The following is a 6629-nucleotide window of genomic DNA, read 5'->3' as shown; positions in this document are numbered from 1 at the left end:
TAGAATGGTCTCGTCTATGGTTTTTCCTTTAACGGCTAACGGACCCTGTTGATCTTCTCCAACCTTTACCTTCATTCTCCCACAAGAACGGTTGGGAGTGTTCATGAGGATGAAGCCACGGAGACACCTCCCAGTTGGAGGTCATCGTTTGTGCACCAACATCCCAGGAAAGACCCAGCGGATCCACATTAGCCCATTGTGACACCTGTTATGTCACGACAGTGGAGATCTCAAGGGCGCGCTTCCTTCTGAAGTAAAGAAGATAATGAGGAATTTTTTAGGATTACATGTAAATCACTACACACAGTGGTGCGTCATTTGTGAAATTTATTTTGTGCATTTTTTTTAATTTGTGTGTGTGTGTGTGTGTGTGTGTGTGTGTGTCAGTGTGTGTGACTAAGTGTTCCTGCATAGGCGGTCACTTGCAGGAGGCCGTTCTTTCATTGTGCACGTGTGGGTCCCAAGTATCAAATTCAGGTCCTCAGACTGGGTAACAAGAGCTGTTACAGGCTAAACCATTTCAACAGCCCCAAGCAGTGTGGTTTGCCCTGTTGTTACAGCACACGGTTTAGAAGTAGGAGCCAGATCCTGCCTATCACCTACTGGGACAGACAGCGGCACAGACCCGAGACAACGCGCGATTTTGTTGCTGAATGAATGAACCATGAGAACGCTCACCACCGTTTTCACAGCCTTTAACCCATGCTGGAACGATTTCCAGTAACTTGTCCTCTCAGTAGCCTACATGGATAATGGCTGTCTTTTTGTATAGCTGGAGAAAGAAGAACAAGGCGTCAAATAGCTTCTCTTGGGTCACGCACTAACTGATTGCCTGATGCACTTTTTGGTTAGCTGTGGAATTAATAAGGTGGGTCCTAATTCAGGCTCAGTGGGACTAGAAATGAGGCAGAACCCAGCTCTCTTCTAGCCAAAGAAAAGAGTTCAGCCAGGGCATTGTTTTTGGGGTTGGTGTAGCATCAAGAAACGAATTTGATTTATTTATTTATGTATGTGAGTGCATTGTTGCTGTCTTCAGACACACCAGAAGAGGGCATCAGATCCCACTACAGATGGTTGTGAGCCACCATGTGGTTGCTGGGATTGAATTCAGCACCTCTGGAAGAGCAGTCAGTGCTCTTAACCACTGAGCCATCTCTCCAGCCCTACCTCAGAAACACATTTGAAAGGATGCTTTTTTTGTCTCCTGTGTGTGTACTCACTCTCAAGAGAACCCATACCCAGTAAAATCCACCCTTGAAAAGAATTCAGTTCAGAGGTATTTTTTTGGTACATTCAAAGTTTTGCTATTAACACCATTATTTGACTCCACAATACCTACACCACACCCAAAAGAAACCCCACGGCCAATCACAGTTATGCTCCACTCCCTTTCCCCTGACAACCAGTTCTATTTACAGAAATAGATTGATACTGTATGGGGCAGACAAACCCTCCTTCTGCCTTCTCGAAATGCCTCATAGTTTTCCTGTTCTTCCTCAGGTCACTTTGCCACAGTGACCTCAAACCCTGTGACTCTATCCTGACTTGAAATACTTTGGTGGAATACACTCAAGGAGGGCGGGTCCTCTGCTTGACTTTGCTCTCTCCTGGACCAGGATTTTAGCCTCCGAGCTCAGGTCCAAAGTTGAAACTGAGCAAGGAAAGCAAGGGCTCTGATCACTGATGGTGAAATCCCCAGGCAGGGCTCTGGGGATGGAATTGGGAAAGCCTGCTTTAGCTGGTAGATAGGCTGGAAACTACCGTAGAGACAGGAGGATGACCCTCATCCCAGGCTGTCCTCAAACTTGTGGGCTCAAGCAATCCATTTGCTTCAGCCTCCCAAGTAAAGTAGCTGGGACTTCAGACAGGTACCACTGCACTCACACCAGTGCCTTTCCCCTGTGTATGTTAGGGACTGAATCTAGAGCCTCATTCACGACAAGAGCACTCCAGCACTGAGCTCTATCCCTCCCTCCCTCTCTCCCTCCCTCCATCCCTATTTGCTTGCTTGCTTGCTTGCTTGATTGATTGATTGATTGCTTGCTTGCTTGATTGATTGCTTTTGGACAGTGTCTCGCAAAGCTGCTCAGACTTACAATCTTCCCACCCCGGTCCCCTGGTTCCTGGGATGACAGAGGTCACTGCTCAGCCTTTGATGCATTTTTAGAAATAAACCTAGTCGAGAATAACTTCAGATTTACAGGAGAATCGCAAAGATGATGTAGAGACCTCTGGTATGCCCCTCACCCCTGGCTTCCCCAAAGGTCACTGCCATGACGTTCTCTCAAAACAAAGAAATCGATGTGTTACCACCAGCTGAACTCGCAGTTGGCACTGTCACCCGCTTCTCCATGAATGTGTTTGAATGTGTCCCCCACAGGCTCCTGTATCTGACCCTGAGAACCAGCTGGTTGTGAAATCTTTGGGACCTCCCAGCTGGCTGGAGGAGAGTACTAGGGACTGAAGTGTTCTCTGATCAGCATCACAGAAAAATCCACCCTTGAACATTCCTGATGCCTCGGCCACAATGACTTCTCCACTGTGGTGGAATACCAACCCCTCATCCCCCACCCCACACACACACATAAAATCCCAAGTTAGCCCTTCCTCCCTTAAGTAGCTTTGACCAGGTATTTGGTCACAGCAACAAGGACATTCCTATGGAGGTCCTAGTTAACCGAGGACACAAGAAGCACCTGCTTAGATAATTTAGGGACAGAGATGACCCCAAATAAAAGACAAATATAAAACAGAGGGTCAGGGAAATGTTCCATGCCGTCCACTTTCCTATGTAAATTAAAATAAAACACCTTTACCTTCGGAGTCACCCAAAGTCTTACTTCAGGGCCTCAGGCGGGCGAGGTTACATAAACTGAGGCTGTTCTCAACGTCAGTGCCTACACTGTCAGTTTGCAAAGCGGTCTGATAATCCGTGTTCACTCCAACAAAGCATCTATAGTCTACACTTCAGTCACGGGATTCTCAGAAGCTCATCCTTAGTTTGAATAAAGAAAAATTGTATAAAGAAAATACTTCAAGTTAACAATAAAGTGCACAAAATGATATGTTAAAAGAATATAAACGACAGTAAAGGCACAATGTCTTCACATTTGAATGACAGTAGTTCTGCCTGTATGAAAACTAAGAGTCGCCTGCCAGACTGACATGCTTAAGGTATAGGGGACTATGCGTCCTTCCCTCTGAGTTAGTCTTCCTTTCTTCCATCCATATTTATTTTGGCATCTATCATCTTAAAAAATAAATATTCTAATAAAATACGGAGGTCTGTCAGTCAAGCCCTAGACCTACCCCCCACAGGAATCCATTGGCTCACATCAACATAAGAGCATGAGTCTTGGTTGAGCATGTGTCCAGCTTATACATTCAGTGAGACTCTGGCTTTACAAACTGCATCATTTTGGCATTGGTGGGTAACAGAGATGCAGTGAGGGAAATGAAAGGGAATGTCTAAATTATACTGAGAACTCTCCTCATAAAGAATCGTTATAGTAACTAACTTCTGAAAGTTCCAAATGAGGGCTGGAGAGATGGCTCTGTGGTTAAGAGCATTGGCTACTCTTTCAGAGGACTCAGGTTCGAGTCAAGTCTCAAACTCCACATGGTGGCTCACAAGAAGTCTGTAACTCCAGTTCCTGGGGATCTGACTCCCTCTTCTGGCCACCATACCTACATGTGGTGTACAGATTTACATGTGGGCACATAATGTCTCATAAAGATCCTTTATGAATATGATAGAAGCACTTAAAGGAGAAATGAATAAATCCCTTAAAGAAATAGGAGAAAACACAAGCAAACAGTGTAAGGAATAAATAAAACCATTCAAGACCTGAAAGTTGAAATAGGATCCTTTTTTTTTTTAAGAAAAAAACCCCTGAGGGAATTCTCTAGGGATTCTAACAGGAACTAAGGAGGCCAGCTTCATCGACAGAATACAAGAGACAGAAGACAGAATATCGGGCACTGAAGATAAAAGAAATGGATACTTTGGTCAAAGAATATGTTAAATCTAAAAAACTCCCAACACAAAGCATCCAGGAAATCTGGAACACTATGAAAAGATCAAACCGAAGAATAATAGGATCAGAGGAAGAAGAAGAAACCCAGGTCAAAGGCACAGAACATATTTTCAGCAAAACCAGAGAGAAAAGTTTCCCCAACCTAAAGAAGGAGAGCCTATCAAGGTCCCAGAAGCATATAGAACACCAAATAGACTGGACCAGAAAAGACATCCCCACACAATAATTATAATAATAGTCACATAGTGATCAAAGTGCTAAGTGTACAGAGCAAGGACAGAGGTTAAAAGCTGTAAAAGGAAAAGGCCAGGTAACACGTAAAGGCAGACATGTTAGAACTGCACCTGACTTCTCAATAGAGACTCCAAAAGTCAGAAGGGAGTGGAGAGGTGTGCTGTGTAGTCTAGATTAGCGATGCCAGTCCAGACCACTACACCCAACAAAAGTTTCAATCACCAGAGATGAGGAAAATAAGATATTCCATGAAAAGTCAAATTTAAACAACATACATCTACAAATCCAGCCTTACAGAAGATGCTTGAAGGAAAAGTCCAGCCTAAGGAGGTTAATTACATACGTGGAAACATAAGAAATAAATTCCCACACCAGCAAAATGAAAAGGAAGCACACACACACAACACACACCAAACACACAACAACAACAACAACAACAACTAGCAGGAATCGATAATCATTAGTGATTGGTATCATTCAATAGCAATGGTCTCAATTCCCCAATAAAAAGACAGAAAGGATGCAAAACAGGATCCATCCTTCAGCTGCATCCAAGAAATACACTTCAATCTTGAGGGGAGACGTTACCTCAGGGTAAAGAGTTAGAAAAAGATATTCCAAGCAAATGGCCCCAAGAAGCAAGCTGATGTAAGTAACCATTTATAATATCTAACAAAATAGACTTCAAACCAAAATTAATCTAAAGAGGTAGGGAAGAACAATGCATACTCATCAAAGTATGAAAAACCCACCATGATGTTTCAGTTCTTAACATCTAGGACCAAACACAAGGGCACCCAAGTTTGTAAACACTACTACAGCTTAAATCACATATTGACCCTCACACCTTCATAGGGGAAGACTTCAATACTCTACTCTCACCAAAATGTATGCCATCCACACAAAAACTAAACAGAAATACTGGAGCTAGCAGACATTATAAGCCAAATGGACCAGTTCTTTTCCTGTCCCAGGCGCTTTGAAAGCCACAGGTTACTGTGCAGACATGTCCAAGTCCAAGAACCACATCACACACAACCAGTCCTGCAAATGGTACAGAAATGGCATCAAGAATCCCTGGTCACAAAGACACAGATCTCTTAAGGGACTTGACCCCATGTTCCTGAGGAACATGCACTTTGCCAAGAAGCACAACATGAAAGGCCTGAAGAAGATGCAGGCCAACACTGCAAAGGCAGTGAGTGCACGAGCAGAGGCCATCAAGGCCCTTGTGAAGCCTCAGGCCTTCAAGCCCAAGATGCCAAAGGGCCCCAGTGGCAAACTCAGCCTTCTCGCCCTCAGCTTTCATCGCCCAACCCAAGCTCAGGAAGAGGATTTGAAGCTACAGGGCCAAGGGTCATAGGCTCTGTCAACCAAAGTCCAAGGTTCAAACCAAGGTAGAGGCCAAAGCTTCAGCTAAAGCCCAGGCTTCAGCTCCAGCCCAGGCTCCCAAAGGTGCCCAGGCCCCTGTGATGGCCTCATAGTAAAGGCTCCTGCCAATGTGAAGACAGACGGACTGCTGTGACACACCCACCTACACACTATGTGCAGATGGCCAGTGTCCTCTGCTGTTTTTACAAATAAACTTGAGGCAAGGGGGAAAAACACCCAACCAAATGGACCTAGCAGATATTTACAGAACAATTCACCCAAACACAAAAGAATACACTCTCTACTCTGTGCCTCATGGAATGTTCTCCAAAATTAACCACATACTCAGGAACAAAGCAAGTCTTAACAGACACAAGACAATTGAAATAACTCCCTTCATCCTATCCAACCTCCATCCCACCCCACCCCCAGTTAAAGCTGGATATCAACAACAGAAACGACAGAAAACTTACAATCGCATGGAAGCTGACCAACTCTCTACTCAATGACCACTAAGTCAAGACAGAAATAAAAAATTTAAAAACATTTTATGGTTTGATAAAAATGAACATACAGTATAACCAAACTGACAGGACACAATGAAAGCAGTGCTAAGAGGAAAGGTCATAGCACTAAGTCCCTACATTTAAAAAAATGGAGATATTTCATACTAGCAACGTAATAGTACACCTTAAAGCTTTAGAACAAAAAGAAGCAACCACACCCAAAAGGAGTACATGGCAATAAGGAATCAAGCTGAAGGCTGACATCAATAAAATAGAAACAAAGAGAACAATACAAAGAGTCAATGAAACCAAGAGCTGATTCTCTGAGAAAATCAACAACATAGACAAACCCTTATCCAAGCTAACTAAAAGGCAGAGAGAGAATATCCAAGTCAACAAATCAGAAATGAAAAGGGGGACATCACAACAGACACTGAAGCAATCCAAAGAATCATAAGGACAAATCCAGAAAATCATAAGG

General features: G+C 43.7%; 1 pseudogene; it reads left to right on the top strand.

Annotated features, from left to right (window-relative positions):
• Nucleotides 1-5277: 5277 nt before the first annotated feature.
• LOC116883243 lies at nucleotides 5278-5755 on the top strand (annotated as a pseudogene).
• Nucleotides 5756-6629: the final 874 nt, after the last annotated feature.

The sequence above is a fragment of the Rattus rattus genome, chromosome 14, assembly GCF_011064425.1.
Source record: "Rattus rattus isolate New Zealand chromosome 14, Rrattus_CSIRO_v1, whole genome shotgun sequence".
Lineage (NCBI taxonomy): Eukaryota > Metazoa > Chordata > Mammalia > Rodentia > Muridae > Rattus > Rattus rattus.
This window is presented reverse-complemented; position numbering and strand designations above follow the sequence as displayed.